At 43.1% G+C, this 19790-nt stretch overlaps 1 protein-coding gene and 1 long non-coding RNA gene across 2 annotated transcripts in view; one reads left to right on the forward strand and one right to left on the reverse strand.

The window, feature by feature from the left end:
• LOC144989467 (uncharacterized) overlaps positions 1–19790 on the reverse strand; it is a 188950-nt gene that overhangs the window by 32770 nt on the left and 136390 nt on the right. The window lies entirely within an intron of this gene.
• Positions 3114–19790, forward strand: part of LOC144989088 (uncharacterized) — a 74538-nt gene continuing 57861 nt past the window's right edge. The window contains exon 1 of the mRNA XM_078941018.1: positions 3114–3243. The gene's annotated coding sequence lies outside the window, so the exon portion shown is untranslated. The remainder of the gene's footprint in view (positions 3244–19790) is intronic.

Consider the following 19790-nt stretch of genomic DNA (forward strand, 5'->3'; position numbering starts at 1 on the left):
GGATGTGATGGACTGACCAGTAACTTTTATAAATTCTTTTGGCAGCATATCAAAGATTTAATTTTTGAAATGTTTAAAGAAATTATTCAAAATGGGTCTCTAACACATACAATGAAACAGGGTGTAATCACCCTTATTCCCAAGCCGGGTAAAGACCCAACATTTCTAGATAATTTAAGGCCTATAACTCTTTTAAATACTGACTATAAGCTTCTAACACATATATTTGCCAACAGACTCAAATCAGACATAATCTCTAAAACGCAGTCCGGTTTTATTAAAGGTCGCTCAATTCATAATAACTTACGCCTTGTTCTGGATATGATTGACTATGAACATCTCATAGATACAGACGGTTTTATTCTATTCTTAGATTTTTACAAGGCCTTTGATATGATTGAGCATAATTTCATGTTTCAAACTCTGCAATTCTTTGGTTTTGGTAACAAATTTATTAATACAGTTAAAACTTTTTATTATGAAACCAGTAGTTCTGTTTGTTTACCTCAGGGAACGTCTCACAGATTTAACATCAACAAAGGTAGAAAACAAGGTCGTCCCATTTCACCCCTTCTTTTTATTGTAGCAGCAGAAATGCTGTCTTTGCTCATCAAACATACTGACTTTGGTAAGCTGACAGTTGCAAATGCTGAATTTTCAATAAGCCAACTAGCCGATGATACAACAATTTTCCTTAATAATCTTCATGACATCCCCAAGATTCTTAAAACTATTGACTTCTTTTCAAAAGCTTCAGGCCTCAAATTGAACCTAAACAAGTGTGAGATCTTACCCATTAAACCATGTACATTATTGAATGCTTATAATATCCCTATTAAATCCACAGTTAAATACCTCGGAATGCATATAACTAAAAACAAAACAGACTTGGAAAAACTGAATGTTTGGGACAAACTAGAGAAATGTTCGACTCTGCTGAATAACTGGGCACAGTGAGATCTTTCTATTTTTGGTAGAATTCTCCTCACCAAAATTGAAAGCATATCAAGATTCATATATCCCACCTATTCTATAGGTGTCCCTAAACAAGCCATCAAATCTATTAATCAAGTCAATTTTAACTTCATATGGAAAAGGAAAACACATAATAAGGTACGCTGACTAAAAAATATGAAGATGGAGGTCTTCAAGCCATAGACTTTAACAGCCTTAATGGCACCTTAAAAATAAACTGGTTAAAATCATTTATTAGGAATCAAAATAGTATTTGGTTCATTGTTCCTAATAAAATATTTTCCAGTCTAGGAGGGATCCAATTTTTACTCAGTTGTGATTTTGACAATAAGAAACTTCCCATTCAACTTTCGTCTTTTCATCAGCAAGTTCTCATGTATTGGAAGCTCATTTATAAACACAATTACAGTCCACACAACACTCCCATATGGAACTGCAGATACATCACTATCAGAAACAAATCTATCTTTGTTCCAACATGGTTTGAAAATGGAATATGGTCTTTAATGCATCTTCTTAATGACAATGCCACTCTCATGTCTTTTGATGATTTCACAGCTAAATATGGTTCACTAACGAATAGAAAAGATTTTGAAAAAATTATTAAGGCCATTCCTCAAAATGTTGTGAGCTCAGTTTCTGATCTGTTTCATGATGTCATCTACAGACATCCTACTGTCCCCAAGCTTCTGATTAATGGACACAATATAGCAACTGCCAAACTCCCAAACCTTCAAATCAGAGAATATTTTAATGTAACGTCCTTTCCCTACGTCTCAAATCCAAATTATATAACCCAATATTTTAATAATTCAAAAAAGAAACAAATACGAACTAAATATTTAAAACTCCCCATTCCTCCTAAAGCCAAGGAAGTTCACTTTAAGACCTTTTCAGGTATTTACCCTTCCAAGGAATTATTAAGAAACCGGTTTGGAATTCCTGAAAATTGTTGTTCTTTTTGTGATGTGGAGATTGAAACAACTGAGCATCTTTTCTTTGAATGTTTTTATTCTGATGTCTTTTGGAATAGCTTACATTATTGGCTTTTCCCCAAGATTCCACTATTAGCAGACTTTTCTATTAAGGATATCATTTTTGGGTTTATTTTAGAAAACAAGAACACAGAACTTATTCTGAATGTTGTAATTATTTTGGGTAAATTCTATATACATAAATGCCGTTTCCTTAAAATCAAACCATTTTTTTCTACATTTCATAAAGAACTCTGCTCTTTTTTTCATCTGTAAACTTCATGGAAAACAAACTTGCTATGGAACTTCAAAGTATCATATGTAAATTACAGCTTCTTGATAGCCCCCTAAGTTAAGATTAATTGCAATGTCTATGTAAACCCCCCCCCCCCTTTTTTTAATTTATTTTTTATTTTATTTTAATGTCTTGTATTTATTTTATTTTATTTTTCTGTATTATTGGTAAAAAAAAATTATATTGTCTTTATTCTGCATTGGCTGTTTGTACATGTCCAGTACCTTTTTTCGATGTTTTTGCACTTTGCATAATTGTATACAATTGTCTCAAACTGTTAACCTCAACTGTCTTTTTCAATAAAAAAAAAAAAAAAAAAAAAAAATTTAGGTTGCTCTTTTTCTGGTCGAGAAAGATTAGTGACAGAATAGTTTTGTTTAATGAAAACTGCCACTTTTTCTTTTATTTGCCAGTAAGGGTGAAAAGAAGCGATTTCATGCAGCCATCGACATCATTATGTGAGCGACAGAGAACACTCCACACCAGCTGGTGGCGCTAAAGCACCATGACGCTGTTAGCCAAACAAAGAGGAAGAACAGCACGAGGCGCTAGCAGCGTTAGCTTGTTAGCAGGCTAACAGCGTTAGCTTGTGTTGAGAGGTCGGTGGTGTTTTGTTGGGACGTTTGTGAGGTTTTTGGACAGAAAGGACGTGGTTCGTGTGGGAACTCTCAGCATTTTCCAAAGTGTCGTAAATGAGTGAAGAAGTGTTGAACGGAAAGACAACGTGGATTGCTGTGATTGTGAGACTAGCAGATGATCGATCGGAGCTGCAGTGAAGAGGACGGCGGTGTTTGTGGGAGTTGGAGCTGAAGATCGGAGCAGGAACCATGTCTTCCCTTCAGTCTCTGAGAGAGTTGATCAGCGAGCGACTAGCTGCTGCTGCTGAAGAAATCTGCAGACTCTGTGAAGGAACCATCGTCCAGTACGAGGAGGAGCTCTGTCGTCAGCGCAGACTGCTGGATGTCATCTGGAAACCACAGCTGCAGCTACACCACATAGGTATGTCACCTTCATCACACAGACAGAGAAGCTCTTAGTTCATCTCTCACTGATTTCTCCTTCAGATTTGGGTTTTATTGAGTCTTTTTCAGCAGCTGATTCTCTCAGGTCTCTTTAGTGGATATCAGGGTTTTGACCTTTTCCTAACACAGTTGGGACCACAAGACAAAAGATTTTAAGGCCCAGTCAGAAAAAATGTGACCACACATGATAGAACAATTCTGAACAAAATAACAAATAAAATTAGCTCAATAGACTTAAAATTAAACAATTTATTAACATTTTAAGTCTTAATGATTTCTATTGTTTTGTGAATAGAAAACAATGGGAAAACTTGGTAATTACAGGAACAAAAACATTAAAATAAGCAAAAATGTTTTTTCTTCTTCTAGATATCACATCTTCCCTATTTTTGTTCCAAACACTCCAATTTTCACAGGACATTCTTAGGGTGCTTCAGCAAGTTTTAACATTTTTTAACTGATTAATATAATTAGTGTAATTCATTTATTGGTACATTTATTCAACATTTAAGTCATTTTTTTTCCTTCTCTAAGGCAATTTTAGAGAGTAAAACACACACATTTCAAGTGAATAAACCTTTTCTTTTTAGTTTCATTAGCCATCATCCAAACATCCACAATACTCAATAACCCAGCAACAGTCAGGAGCTTTCAATGATGATCTCCAGACCTCCTTCCATCAGTTTGTAGCTCTACACAGCTTCATCTCCTTCATAAATTACATTAAACCAGGATGGAAGTCCAGGAACTTGGGAAATAACTTCTCCAATGTAGACTTGACCATCTGCAGATGAGTGGCGTACTCTTTTACCTGGTAAGGATGGGATGGTCCTCTTTTCTTGGGCACACTTGTAGACTCTGAGAAGAACCTGCAGCCACAGCAGATTGAATGAGAAACATCAAGTTATCTTTAAGTTCAGTCCATGGCTTACTTCTAGCTTTCCCTGTACTGTCTATTCTGGAAACAATGAAAACATCCTTCCTTCCCCTGGGGTCCTGCTGCAGCACTTCCTGCTGGAAATGAAGCTGATTTGTTAGAGCTCTGAATCTCTCAGCATCACCGTCACACTTCTCCATGTTACTATCATCTTTCTCTGATTGCCAAAGACCTGCATCAGTGATTATTTCAGTCAAGTTGTTCTTCTTTTCAAATGTTTTCTCCTGCTTTCTGCCAAAGCCTCCACTGCTTTTAGTTGCTTCTCTTCATGGCTCTTTGTGATGCTGGCCTCCCTTACTTTGGATTTAGCCTCCAGCTCCTGTCTTCTTTTTCTTACATCACCTAGTAGTTGTTCCAGCTTTTCAGGAGATAACTGAGACACCCACTCTGATGTCTTATTGTAGGAGGACATCAGATATGCTTCATTTGTAACAGCTGATGCATTAGGCCTATGGTGAACAAGATAGTCTAACACACTGAATATCCTTTCTGGATCCTTGTTGTGTTTGGAGCTGCTTTAGTTCATCTTCTCACATGCTCTCCTGCATCCCAAAATTTCCCCCAGGAAGATGTTCCTTGACAGACTTTTCCAAATAAGTTTTGAGGGCCAGCAGAACTGGTTGGAGCAACTGACCACAAAGTTCCTCATAATCACTTTTCTTGGTGAGAGATTGAAAAACTTCATCCTTTTCAATGAGGTGGTCTGGAAACAGACGTTCCTCCTGCATGAAGACGAAGAGAGAGTCTTCATTCTCAGAGTACTCTCCAAGGAAATCGACCAAACTTTTGTAGTAGGTGTTTAGGTCAAGGATGTGTCCATCTCCTTCTGGTAGACGCCACAGTGGAGGGGTGACAAGTGGAGCCCTGCACAGGACTATTGTCTTCATCCCGCCTGCACCCGCAAAACTCTGAGGATTTATTCCCGCACAATAACAGAGATGCATTGATTTAGTGTCGTCTCCCGTCCTGCAGGAAAAATCCACGTATTTGTATTGATATTATTACAGAGATTCATGTCCCTCCAGCCTCATCTTTTCATGCATTCCTCTTTTGTGTAATGTGTAATTATTAAATCTATTTTCACTAATATGTTGTTCACTGAAGGTCACACGTTCCCAGATGTTCTTAGGGAAAGTGGGTTCTCCTCTGCTCAGGGAGGTTCTGATAGAGTGATGTTTGGCATTTCAGGTTCTGATGGTTTTGGAGGAGGTTCTGATAGAGTGATGTTTGGCATTTCTGGTTCTGATGGTTCTGGAGGAGGTTCTGCCTTCGGTTTAGATTTACGGAGAGTTTTACGGTCAGCCTGCAGCTTTGCTCTGAAACGGTGAAAGAGAAGAAAACTCTTCTTCATGTTTGCTCTTTCCACCTTTTTTCATGTCTCTCCATTCAGCAGCAGCTCACTGACGCGTAGACTTGATGACTTTTGAGTGACAGCTCAGAGGGATGGGATTCCGCTTCTTGCTGTAAAATGTGACAGTCTTTAATGATCCTCCCGTGTGTGCGTGAGTCCGCACGCAGACACACAGCCTGAAGCGCTGAACCAGCTGGTAAAGATGCAGGTCAAAGTCATTTGAATTTATGGAGGAAAAACTAACATTGTAATGGTTCAACAGAGCTGAAAATCTATGAATCCATTTTTTCCTGACGGAAAAATACTTTTTTTAGCTTCTCCTCTGATGACCGTATTTTGCGCTCTCGTATTTCACGCGGGGGAAAAACTCTCAGCTCCAGAGGATATAAACAGGTGAACAGCTAGAGAGTCGTGGGAGGGGCTTTGGTTTCAAACTCTGTCAGAGATGGAAACACGGCGTCAGATTCAGACACAGCTTTTACTGCAGGAGTTAAAGCAGAGACTCTCTGGGATGATTTAATGAACTCAAACATGGAAACATGATTACTAAGTAGAACTCTCCAAAACAATAAACCTGATCTCTCCACATTCTCCGTGTTCACCATGCATTGATACACACATGGCTCCATGTAATGATCAGACCATAACTTTAGCTGGTAGCTCCGCCCACACGCGACCGCGGTATCAGGCTTTAAAGAACACACTTTCTAAGAGGCGGGGCGGGGCGTAGCACACCCCCAACAACAGGTTTGATGACAGAGGCCATTAGGCGTCTCTGCCTGGTGCGTTCACTGAGCTTCAGTACATAAGACCTCTCTCAGCTGTTTATTTTCCTCCAAAATACTTTTGAACTTGTCTGACAGTTCATGTCGTCCCTCACTTTGCTCCTTTTCTTCTGCTTCAAATTGGAAGCGTGCTATCATTGATTTTAATCTGCTAGACTCCGATGATAACCTTTTTACAGCATTTTTTCTTCTTCTAGCTTTTCTGTGAGGGACTCATTTTCAGTCTCAAGATGCTTTTTTTCTGAACGTAACTCCTTGATATTTTCACTGTGTCGGTCTGCGTGTTTGGTTTTGTTGGGGGATTGTCTCTCCTTTTTCAGCTGCTTATTGAATCATCAAGGATCAAATATTCCCGGTTAGGTACAGTATGTAAAGAATTATTCCTTTCTGTTGACCGCTGGCCAAGAACATTTGGACGAATGTATGGTCTCAAATTCCATTCATCAAGATTGCTGTTTTTCCCAAAATCTTCTTTTTCACAAAGGAGTCTCTTCCACTTCCTGTCCAAGTTTTTCTCTGTAATATGTGGTGCATTTTCTGGGATTAAACATCTCAACACCTGAGGGCATCTTTGTTTGAAGATGTCAACCCTTTCTTTTTCAGTTGGCTTAGTTGACATATGTGCTTATTGAAGATCTGCCTTGGAGCTCTGACAGTTTGCTCTGACTTGAGTGCTGCTAAGATTCCCTCTGACAGATCTACATGCAGCCCTGATGAAGCCATCTGAAAAAAGACTAACATTCCTTCAAAAATGGCTCAAATCAAGAAAAAAAAACTTTCAACAGTTTTCTTATATTTGCGATTTCTTCTTTAAATATTACCTTAAAATCTTTGAGAAGATGAAGCCACTACCACACCTGGCAGGGAGAAGTTTAAATAGTCTTGTTGATTCTTGAGTCCAGACAAAACATGCCACTCACAGAAAAGTGTCACTAAGATTAAAAGTAGGGCTGAAACGATTCCTCGAGTTACTCGAGTTACTCGATTACAAAAATTCCTCGAGGCAAAAACTCTGCCTCGAAGCCTCGTTAAATTCCTATGACGCGCACTATACGCGCGGCGCAGGGATTTGATTGTGTCACACGGACCTTTTGAGTTTAGTTGGCGCGATGGCGGAGAATAGATCTATAAATAAACGGCAGAAATTGTCTAAAGTGTGGGATCATTACACTAGGGTTGGGTACCGTGCCCCGGTATTGAACCAGCCCCGGGGCCACATTCTTCAAGACCGCAGTATCGTTAAGATCTGACCTGAACGGTTCTGCTATCGGGACTGGAGAAGTTACTTTTCGTTTTTCGTTTTTGTTTGTGTCCCACAAAATATAAACTTTATCTGCCATATTTAACTCACCAAGTCAGTCAATTTTCCGTTAATTAATGATGATAATAATTTCGGTATTCTCGTTGAAGGGGAGAGGAGAGCTCTGTCTGTCTATTTGTGTGCACGAGGGGCGGGGCTGTTATTCCGACAACACGCGCCGCGCGCGCACACACACACACACACACAAGACAAGGCAGCGCACACACAGTCATGGGTGATCTCGTAGGGGACACCTCTTATGATTCCAGACCCGCGACAAACTATCAGCTGCTTCCTAATACTTAATAATAATTAATGACTAATGATAGGGGTTTCTGAACCCCTGATGAAAACAAACAACACGGACCGATTACGTCGCCCGGATTGGCTTCACCGGGGCCCCGCTCTGGAGCCAGGCCCAGGGTCGGGGCTCGCAGGCGGGCGCCTGGGGGCCAGGGCTCTTCCCACGGACCCCGGTCGGGCACAGCCCGAAGGAGCGACGTGGGACCACTCTCCCATGGGCCCACCACCCGTAGGAGACCTTAAAAGGGGTCGGTGCAATGTGGTTTGGGTGGCAGTCGAGGGCAGGTGCCTCGGCGGCCCAAACCCCGATCATGGAACCTGGCTTTTGGGACATGGAATGTCACCTCTCTGGGAGGGAAGGAGCCTGAGCTGGTGCGAGAGGTTGAGAGATACCGTTTAGATATAGTCGGGCTCACCTCCACACATAGCCTGGGCTCTGAAACTCAGTCCTTAGAGAGGGGTTGGACTCTCTACCACTCTGGAGTTGCCCAAGGTGAGAGGCGGCGGGCTGGCGTGGGCTTACTCGTGAGCCCCCAGCTCAGACGCCAAGTGTTGGAGTTCACCCCGGTGGACGAGAGGGTCATGTCCCTCCGCCTCCGGGTGGGGGACAGGTCTCTAACTGTGGTTTCGGCTTACGGGCCGAACAGCAGTTCGGAGTACCAGGCCTTCTTGGTGTCTCTCGAAGGGGTACTGGAAAGTGCCCCAACGGGGGACTCCATTGTCTTCCTGGGGGACTTCAATGCCCACGTGGGCAATGACAGTGGCACCTGGAAGGGTGTGATTGGTAGGAACGCCCCCCCTGATCTGAACCCGAGTGGTGTTTTGTTATTGGACTTCTGTGCTTGTCATAGTTTGTCCATAACGAACACCATGTTCGAGCACAAGGGTGTCCATCAATACACCTGGCATCAGGACACCCTAGGCAGGAGGTCAATGATCGACTTTGTAGTTGTTTCAGGCGACCTTCGGCCCTGTGTCTTGGACACTCGGGTGAAGAGAGGGGCGGAGCTGTCCACCGATCACTACCTGGTGGTGAGTTGGATTCGCTGGCGGGGAAGGAGGCCTGGAAAGACTTGGAAGACCCAAACGTACTGCGAGGGTCTGCTGGGAACGTCTGGCTGAGCCCTCCGTCAGGGAAATCTTTAACTCCCACATCCGGGAGAACTTCAAACAGGTACAGAGGGAGGTTGGGGACATTGAGTCCGAGTGGACCATGTTTTCCACCTCCATTGTCTCTGCTGCTGCTCGGAGCTGTGGTCGCAAGGTCTCTGGTGCCTGTCGCGGCGGTAACCCCCGAACCCGGTGGTGGACACCGGAAGTAAGGGATGCCGTCAAGCTGAAGAAGGAGTCCTACCAGGCCTGGCTGGCCTGCGGGACTCCACAGGCAGCTGACAGGTACCGGCAGTCCAAGCGAGCTGCGGCCCGGACTGTTGCGGAGGCGAAAACTCGGTCCTGGGAGGAGTTCGGTGAGGCCATGGAGAAGGACTATCGGTTGGCCTCGAAGAAATTCTGGCAAACCATCCGACGACTCGGGAGGGGAAAGCAGTTCTCCACAGGCACCGTTTTCTGTGCAGGTGGGGAGCTGTTGACTTCGACTGGGGACATTGTCTGGCGGTGGAAGGAGTACGTTGAGGATCTCCTCAATCCCACTGACATGCCTTCTTTTGAAGAAGCGGAGAATGAGGACTTTGGGGTGGGGCTGTCCATTACCCGGGCTGAAGTCACTGAGGTAGTCAATGAGCTCCTCGTTGCCAAGGCCCCGGGGGTGGATGAAGTCCGCCCTGAGCACCTCAAGTCTCTGGATGCTGTGGGAGTGTCTTGGCTGACACGGCTCTGCAGCATCGCGTGGCGGTTGGGAACCGTACCACTGGACTGGCAGACAGGGGTGGTGGTTCCCCTCTTTAAGAAGGGGGACCGGAGGGTGTGTTCCAACCATAGGGGAATTACACTCCTCAGCCTCCCTGGGAAAGTCTATGCCAGGGTACTGGAGAGGAGAGTCCGTCCGATAGTCGAACCTCGGATTCAGGAACAACAGTGCGGTTTCCGTCCTGGTCGTGGAACAGTGGACCAGCTCTTCACCCTATCTAGGGTGCTGGAGGGTTTGTGGGAGATCGCTCATCCAGTCCATATGTGTTTTGTGGATTTGGAGAAGGCGTTCGACCGCGTCCCCCGTGGCATCCTGTGGGGGGTGCTCTGGGAGTATGGGGTCCGGGGAGCCTTACTGAGGGCTGTCCGGTCTCTGTATGACCGGAGTAGGAGCTTGGTCCGCGTAGCCGGCAGTAAGTCAGACCTGTTCCCGGTCCACGTTGGACTCCGGCAGGGCTGCCCTTTATCACCGGTTCTGTTCATAGTTTTTATGGACAGAATTTGTAGGCCCAGCCAGGGGCTGGAAGGGATCTGGTTTGGGGACCACAGGATTTCCTCTCTGTTTTTTGCAGATGATGTTGTCCTGTTGGCTTCATCGAACCGGGACCTCCAGCGTGCATTGGGGCGGTTTGCGGCCGAGTGTGAAGCGGCTGGGATGAGGGTCAGCACCGCTAAATCTGAGGCCATGGTCCTTGACCGGTGAAAGGTAGTTTGCCATCTCTCGGTGGTTGGAGTGTCCTTGCCCCAGGTGGAGGAGTTTAAATACCTTGGGGTCTTGTTCACGAGTGAGGGAAGATCGGAGCGTGAGATTGACAGGCGGATCGGAGCGGCGTCCGTAGTTATGCGGGCGCTCTATCGGTCCGTCGTGGTGAAGAGAGAGCTGAGCCGAAAAGCAAAGCTCTCAATTTACCGGTCGATCTACGTTCCAGTACTCACCTATGGTCATGAGCTATGGGTCATGACCGAAAGAACGAGGTCCCGAATACAAGCGGCTGAAATGAACTTCCTCCGCAGGGTGGCTGGGCGCTCCCTTAGAGATAGGGTGAGAAGCTCGGTCACCCACGGAGAGCTCGGAGCAGAACCGCTTGTCCTCCACATCGAAAGGAGCCAGTTGAGGTGGCTCGGGCATCTAGTCCGGATGCCTCCTGGACGCCTCCCTGGAGAGGTGTTCCGGGCATGTCCCACTGGGCGGAGGCCCGGGGAAGACCCAGGACACGCTGGAGAGACTACGTCTCTCGGCTGGCCTGGGAACGTCTCGGGGTCCCCCCAGAGGAGCTGGAGGAAGTGGCTGGGGTGAGGGAAGTCTGGGCATCTCTGCTCAGTCTGCTGCCCCCGCGACCCGGTCCCGGATAAGCGGAGGAAGATGGATGGATGGATGGATGGATGGATGGATGGATGGATGGATGGATGGACTAATGATAGTTGTTATCCGTAACATTAATAGAATTTATTGGGTTTACTGGATTTAAAGAAAAATAAATAAATAGAAAGGAGTCTGCATCAAAGTGAATTTGTGTCCATCATCTCACTCATCTTAACTTAACTCTGGTGTTTGACAGACAGAAAAGTCTATTCAAGGTTGTGGAAATTGGACAAAAGATCAAAGGAAACATCACACTCAAAAATAATAAAAATAATTAGATTAAATAATTAAATGAATATCCTGTCTGGAACATTTTCATGTATAAAGTAAAATGTTTTGTTAAAAAAACTGTTGTTGCATAATGAGGAAATAAAACACTTCATGTTCTTAATTTGTTATTTATTTATTTATTTTTCGTCCTCAAAAAGTATCGATAAAAGTACCGTTAAAATACCGGATCGATAAGCAGTATCGATAAGAGTAGTAGTACCGTTAAAACCTTAACGATACCAATCCCTTTTGGAGCCAAACCTTTGGACTTGGAAATAAATACCTCTGTTGAGAAATAAAAGCCAAATGCTTGTTCATTTTACAGCCACATCATTTTTGTTATGCATTATGCCCTGTGGTTAGGGGTCAAAAAGAATACTACCAACGTATTCCCTGCGTGTCGTAAAAGGCGACTAAAAGGGACGGAGCGAGAGGACTGGGAATCCTCTCCTTTTGTAACTAGATTCCTAAATACGGACAGGGCAGAGTTGGGAAGGGGAGGTTACCTCCCCAAACCCTTAAGATTGGGTCCTTGAATGTGCGGGGGTGTAGTACGGATGGAAGCAAAAGAGATCTGATTGGAAGGATGTTTGGAAGGAGGGGAATGAGCGTGTTAGCACTGAGTGAGACAAAGATGAAAGGGAAGGGTGAGTGTGTGTTTGGAAGTGTGAGTGGGAGAATGTCTGGTGTAGATAGCGGGAGAGCAAGAGAAGGTGTGGCTTTGCTAGTGAGCTGTGAGGTGAGACAATGTGTGGTTGAATGGAAGGAGGTTTCACCGAGACTGATGTGGGTGAAAGTGAAATTTCTGAAGGAGTTGTGGGCGTTCGTGAGTGCATATGGTCCTGGCAGTGAGAAGAATGAAGAGGAGAGAGCAACCTTCTGGAACGACTTGGATGAGTGCTTGCAAGGATTTGGAGCAAATGTGAATGTAGTGCTGATGGGAGATCTGAATGCTAGAGTGGGTGATGAGAAAATTGAGGGTGTTGTGGGCGGGCATGGTGTTCCTGGAAAGAATGATAATGGTGAGAGACTAATAGGAATGTGCACTGAAAGAGAGATGATGATTGGGAATACATGGTTCAGAAAGAAAGAGATCCATAAGTATACGTGGGTGAGGCAGAGTGGTGGAAGAGTGATTGACAAAGCACTGATGGATTATGTGGTGGTTTCAAAGGTTGCATGTAGTAGATTGCTGGATGTAAGTGTGAGGAGGGGAGATAGTGGAGGTATGTCTGATCACTATTTGGTGGAAGGAAGGTTGCGTGTGGGTATGCCATGGTCATCGAGAGAGTGGGGATGCAAGAGAAGTTCTCAGAGTGAGTGTTTTGAAGAACACAGAGAAAATGTGTGCGTATCAGAAGGAATTAGGTGGCAAGTGGAATATGGTGAAGGAGCAAATGGTTGTTGGAGTGGCGGAAGAATGGCAACAGTTCAAGAGTGCAGTGGTTGGATGTGCAGAGGAAGTGTGTGGTGTGATACGTGTTGGGGGTGGTGTAAGAAAGGGAAGTGAATGGTGGTGTGAGGATGTAAGGTTGGCTGTACCTGAGAAGAGATGTGCTTACGAAGTATGGCTGCAGAGAAAGAACAGGGAGTCATATGAGTGTTATAAGGAGAAGAAAAGGGATGCTAAGAGAGCTGTGCGTGAGGCAAGAGTGGCTGCGGACGAAAGGTGGGGCAGACAGTTGACTGATAATTTTCGAGAGAACAAGAAAATGTTTTTGAAGGAGGTGAAAAGGGTGCGAAAGGGAGTGTCGGGGAGGGAGGAGAAAGTGAAAACAGAGGATGGAAGGATGCTGAATGAGGGAAATGCAGTATGAAAAAGATGGGCGGAGTATTTTGAGAGGCTGTTGAATGCGGAGGACAATCGGGATGCTGTGATTGGGATGGATGGAAGGGAAAGTAGACTGAATATGTTGGGAGAGTTGAATGAAGCATTGATCACGGGAGAGGAAGTTGAGCAAGCTGTGGGAAAGTTGAAAGTAGGAAAGGCGGCAGGTGTGGATGGGTGTGCTGTGGAATGCCTGAAGTGTGGTGGAGCGATCGTGATCGAGTGGTTAGTGAGATTGTTGAATGTGTGTTTTGCAAACGGGCAGGTGCCGCTTGATTGGATGAGTGCATGTGTGGTTCCCCTGTACAAGGGTAAGGGTGATAAGTACGAATGTGGTAGTTTTAGGGGTATTAGTCTGTTGAGTGTTGTAGGCAAAGTGTATGGGAGAGTGCTGATTAATAGGGTAGTGGAGGGAACTGAGTGTATGATTGGTGAAGAGCAGTGTGGTTTCAGGAGAGGTAGAGGGTGTGTGGATCAGGTGTCTGTTGTGAGACAGGTGTGTGAAAAGTTTTTGGCTAAGGGGAGGGAGGTGTTTTGGGCATTCATGGATTTAGAGAAGGCGTATGATAGGATTGATAGAGAGGCGTTGTGGATTGTGTTGAGTATGTATGGTATTGATGGTAGATTGTTGGAAGGTGTGAAGAGTTTTTATAGAAACAGTAGAGCGTGTGTGAGAGTGGGAAATAGCATGAGTGAGTGGTTTCCTGTGAGGGTTGGTCTGCGTCAGGGATGCGTGATGTCTCCGTGGTTGTTTAACGTGTATATGGATGGTGTGGTAAAAGAGGTGAATGAAAGGGTGTTGGGTACCGGTGTGAGCATGGTGAATACTGACGGCAGCGAATGGAGTGTGAATCAGTTGCTGTTTGCAGATGATACTGCACTAGTGGCTGACACAGAAGAGAGCTTGGCACGTTTGGTTGAAGAGTTTGGAAGGGTGTGCGACAGAAGGAAGTTAAGAGTGAATGTGGAGAAGAGTAAGGTGATGAGGTGTACAAGGCTAAAGGGTGAACGTAGATTGAATGTGGCATTAAATGGGTAGTTGTTGGAAGAGGTAGAGTGTTTTTGGTATTTGGGGTCGTGTGTCTGTGTGGATGTTGGAATAGGGGGAGAGGTAGAGTTTAGAATGAACGAAGTACGAAAGATATGGGGGGAATGAAGAGAGTGTTTGAATGTAGGTCACTGGGAAAGGATGCGAAAAGGAGATTGTATGAGGGTGTGGTGGTGCCTGCAGCGTTATATGGGGCTGAAACATGGAGTCTGAAAGTGGCGGAAAAGAGTAAGCTAAAATGTAGTGGAGATGAGATGTTTGAGGAGTATGTGTGGTGTGACGCGTATGGATTGTGTGAGAAATGATGAAATCCGAGAGAGAACTGGTGTGATGCAAGAGTTAGACCAGGCCTAGACCAGTCACACACACACACACACACTGAAGGAGGAGGGTTTGGGGAAGAGAAGGAGGGAGTTAAAATTGTGTGCCCTGTCTAGGCTACCCCACCTTGGTGGGACACAGCCTGGGTGTGTATATATATATATATATATATATATATATATATATATATATAGATATAGATATATATATATAGATATAGATATATATATATATATATAGATATAGATATAGATATAGATATAGATATAGATATAGATATATAGAAGTAACTGGGAATAATGGCATTGTGTTGTTGCATAAATAATTACTTTGTGGGTGTATTTTTGCTTTGATACATAACTTTTTAAAAACCATGGTGGAATCAGAACATGGGATTTTGTTAAAAAATGTCATTACATTCTGCCTGTACTTTCACACGGTTAAATTAAATAGCACAAAAATTGTAAATAGCAAACATTTTTATCTACATTAACAGGTAACCCTTAATAAAAAAAGTGTTTTTCTAGATATTTTCTGACAACTCTCTAAAATCAGTGATCAGTTTAACTTTGCTCTTGTAGTACAGTTTTACTGTACAAGTGAGAAAAATAATAATGTGCCTCTTTTAGCAAATGATTGCTCATTGTCGATTATTAACATAATTCTTCTAGATGTTTCTATAGAGAATTGAGTCTGTAAAATCAAATTCCGGGGGTTTCCTCAATGTTTAGGGTGGGCTTTGGGAGATTTTAATCACCTTGTAAGTTTCATGAAGCTGGGAGATCAACCCAAAATCAGAAAAAAAGCTGCGGTTGGATCACAAAAATGTCCAGTAAATACACTTTACTTTTCTGAATGAAAGTCTAAGTAGACGCTATTCCAAAATGCACCGCGATGCATATATTAACTACATAAACTTTTCAATGCGGAAACCAAGTTTTTCAATGGCAGACTGAACATGCGTGAACGGTATGCGCAGTGACACGCATTGCGGTCCCTACTGTTATTCTCTTTTATGGTAAAAACCACAAGAAACAATTTTGCACAAAACCTATAGTTTGGCAGACATTGTGTGCCAAAATCTACGATTTAATAATTCACGGTTTTTAGGAAAATTAATTTTTTTAGACTGATTTCCATTAAATTTCACACACATTCCAATAATTTCAGTCTTCAAACACCTCAGGAGTTTTGTCGAACTTTGACCTCAGGAAGAAGCCGCCATCTTTGATTTTTAAAAACAGCACCTTTAGTATCAGATACTTACAAAAACTTGTCGTTGGGATTTTTATTGATTGTCTCGTAACTTTTCAGGCATCAATGGCAAGCTACTGTTGTAAACTACTAAGTTGTAGATTCTGAACGTGTGGTGAGCTCGCAAAAGGGGCACACTCATATTACTCCTTTATTTTTCAAAGAGTTTTTCTGAGTCAGTTTATGATGCTGATAGCTATGCTAGCACTTGTAGCCACATTAGCATAACTAGCATAGTCAGCATAGTTAGTATCTTAATCAATGAGTGCTTCTGAGTTAGTTGAGAAGGAGGAGTTAAATGGGCATAGTGGCTGCTCAGGAAGTGGGGTTTGGTCAAAGATGGGTGCTAAGAGTGGCGGTGGTGTCTAGACTCAGGCGGCGAGGACGACAATGGGGCATAGATGCATGTAGTGAGGGCTGGTGGAGCATAGAGGTGGGCGGTGAGGGCAGGTAGAGCGGGCAATACAACGCCACTCACAACTTTAATTTGCAATTTCATATTCTTAAAAGGATTAAGAAAATTAATTTATTTCCCTTCTGCAGGTTATGGACTGACAGCTTTTGTCGTAGAGGGGAGGTAGTTGGGGCCTTTTGTAAAGCTGGGATACAGAGAGAACTTTTTTTTTTTAAACCACTTCATGACACTCTTACAAGGAAGTTTACGGTACAAACAATGGTCCTTCAGGGGCTCCTCCTCCAAATATCCTGAAAGAGACTATTAAATTTGTATTGGCGTTTTTACAATACATTCCTCAAAACATAAAAAAGGCGGGACTTCTTTGGTTTTTGCAGGCCTCCGATTCATGCTTTTCTTTTTGGGGACCCGTCTGTCACTCAGTGGTGGTTCTACATTAACTTACTACCCGGGCGAGTAACCCCCTCTCTCCCCGCACATATAGAAATTTGATGACTTCCTTTTGTGTTTTCTATCTTTATTTTTCCATTTTACACAAAAAAAATCATAATTTCATAAAGTACATGGGTGTCAAACTCCGTCACACAGGCGGCCTAAATCCAAAACACGCTTTGAGTTTTGGGCCGAACAAGAAACATTTACTGAAAACACTAAAACTAAACTTTTAAACTGAACTGAAAATGATTAAAAACAGAAAGGAATATCAATCCAGAAGAAATCAAGTTAAACCTTAAATAACATATAATATTTTGCTCTCCATAAAAATACATTGTCAAAACTATACAAATATGAACATGCTGCATAACAAAGCCTGGAGATACAGGGGTTGACATAGCCCAGAAATTTGCACGGGCCCACAGGGCCAGTAGTTTTTGAAGAATAAAATCTTGAGGTCCGTACTGCTCGAAAAACAGGACCGGGCCAGCGGACAAACGGCTATGTCGAGCCCTGAGGTATGATCACTTTTAGCTCTTATAAAACATTAAAAACGTAACCATAGAACTCATCACTGGGATTACTTCAAAAATATTTGGCATTTTCCTAATTTTGTGCAACACCAACAGTAAAAACTCAGCTGTTAGAGCTAATGGAAGAATTTCAAAGATTTCAGGTTAAAAACAAGCAACGAGGAAAACCGGGTCGACATTCTGGAGAAAAGACTGGATGATGTGGAACAACAAGTAAGGATGAATAATGTCATTCTCACTGGAGTACCCATCAAACCTGGAGCGAAGCTAAATGCAGCTGGAGCTAGCACTGCTAATGCTAATAGCGCTGACAGTCCCTCTAAAACTTAGAGCGGTGGAGAGTCTCTGGAACAGAAAATACATTCATTTCTCACATCTAAAGGGATTTCCCTGGATCTCAATACCATGGAGACCTGCCACCTGCTCCCCAGGAGAAAGGAGACGGATAAACCAGCGATCCTCATCGTACACAGGCGGCCTAAATCCAAAACACGCTTTGGGTTTTGGGCCGAACAAGAAACATTTACTGAAAACACTAAAGCTAGACTTTTAAACTGAACTGAAAATTAATAAAAACAGAAAGGAATATCAATCCAGAAGAAATCAAGTTAAACCTTAAATAACATATAATATTTTGCTCTCCATAAAAATACATTGTCAAAATTATACAAATATGAACATGCTGCATAACAAAGCCTGGAGATACAGGGGTTGACATAGCCCAGAAATTTGCACTGGCCCACAGGGCCAGTAGTTTTTGAAAGTAACTGGCCCTGCCTGAAAGTTACTGGCCCGACACCGCGCACAGCGCGACACGCCACCACAGGCGGCACCCAAGTGATGGATGCCGCAGGCGGACGCAGAAAGCACCACAGGTGCTTGCAACTTTAGGAGGGGCCGGGGACATGCCCCCCTGGAACTTTTTCAAAATATGGTTCAATTTGGTGACATCTAGCACTTATTTATATACTTTTCAATGACTGAAAATAGAGCATATCAAACTATAATCTGCTCTAGTCTGTTTCAGATTTTTTGAAGAGAGCACTGCAGTGTACTAGGTAACACTAGTTAAGAAGTTTTCATGCTGCTTCTAATCACTGCTATTTCACATTTGTTCCTAATCAATAGTTAAGAAGTTTTATTTCCTTTTCTGCTCTGACTGCCTTGAGGTTCTGCTTTTTGTTACTGTTGCAAAGTTACATATACTTTTTAGTTACTTTAGTTACTTAATTAAATTAAATTATTGAAAAAATTAAATAAAATTAAATGGCTGAGATCATTCAGCTAACTAGAAATACTTACTGCTTACAGTGTTGTAAAGAAAAACAAAATGAAGTACTTTGACATTATACTGCATTTGAGTCTGAGATTCAGGTATTTGGAGTTGCCTTTGATTCTTTGACATTCAGCTTAAAGCTTAGTGCATACAGTTTCATCTACAATGCATTCATTAAATATCCTGCTGTCCATACTACTGACAGAGTGAACACTGTTCGCTGTTGCGGAGCGTGCGCACCACGTGACCAAAACAATCATGGCGGATGTTAAACTAAAAAAAATAAAGCAGGGATGAAGGCAAAGACAACAGAAATTCATCTGATTTCAGAACAAATCACCTTCCATTGTGTTTGAATTTGAATGGCTCACTTTGCCCAGTTCTCTCTCTCAAACTCTCAGTCCCTCTGCTACGATGAGAGTGAGACACCTTCTTATATACCTCTTTTGCCACTCCCACCTAATTAGGCACTCTACTCAGAAAAAATTAAAGAAAATTATTCTCAGGAAATATTTCCTATTTCCTTCAACATTATAAGTCAATAATGTCCTTAATCACATTTACTTTAGCCACACATAATTCCCCTTAAACTATACAAAGAAAAAACAAGAAACAAAAACAAGATAAATGAAGAACAGCTGTTTCATAAGATTAACAACAATATATAAACAAACAAACAAAAAAACAAATCCCTCGGTTTGGCTGTCAGTGGAGGGGGCGTGGCTAAGACGCCGCTGGTGCTGAGCTGCTGCTGGGCTGCCGTGAGTAAGCGTTTCTATGTACGTGTATGCCGAAAACTACTGATGAGTGTGCACCCGAGGTCTAAACTGTAAAAATGAAAGGTGAATTGTAAGAAACTATGGTTTCACAGCGAAAAGGTTTGATTATGACGTGGACGCGCGCGCCAACCTGTGTGTGTGTGTGTGTGTGTGTGTGTGTGTATGTGTGCTCACGGTGTTCGCTCAGAGAGACGGAGCCGCTCCGTCACAGCGATGAAGACAAAGTAAATCTACACGTTTTCGCAAAATATACTTTATTGAAAAAGGTGAAAAATATATTAACCGTTAGATATTTTAGTGGCCCGAGCAGACAAGTGAAAAATAAAATCTTGTGGTCCGTACTGCTCGAAAAACATGACCGGGCCAGCGGACAAACGGCTATGTCGAGCCCTGAGATATGATCACTTTTAGCTCTTATAAAACATTAAAAACGTAACCATAGAACTCATCACTGGGATTA

The sequence above is a fragment of the Oryzias latipes genome, chromosome 2, assembly GCF_053564925.1.
Source record: "Oryzias latipes strain Hd-rR chromosome 2, Olatipes_Hd-rR_3.1".
Taxonomy (NCBI): Eukaryota; Metazoa; Chordata; class Actinopteri; order Beloniformes; family Adrianichthyidae; genus Oryzias; species Oryzias latipes.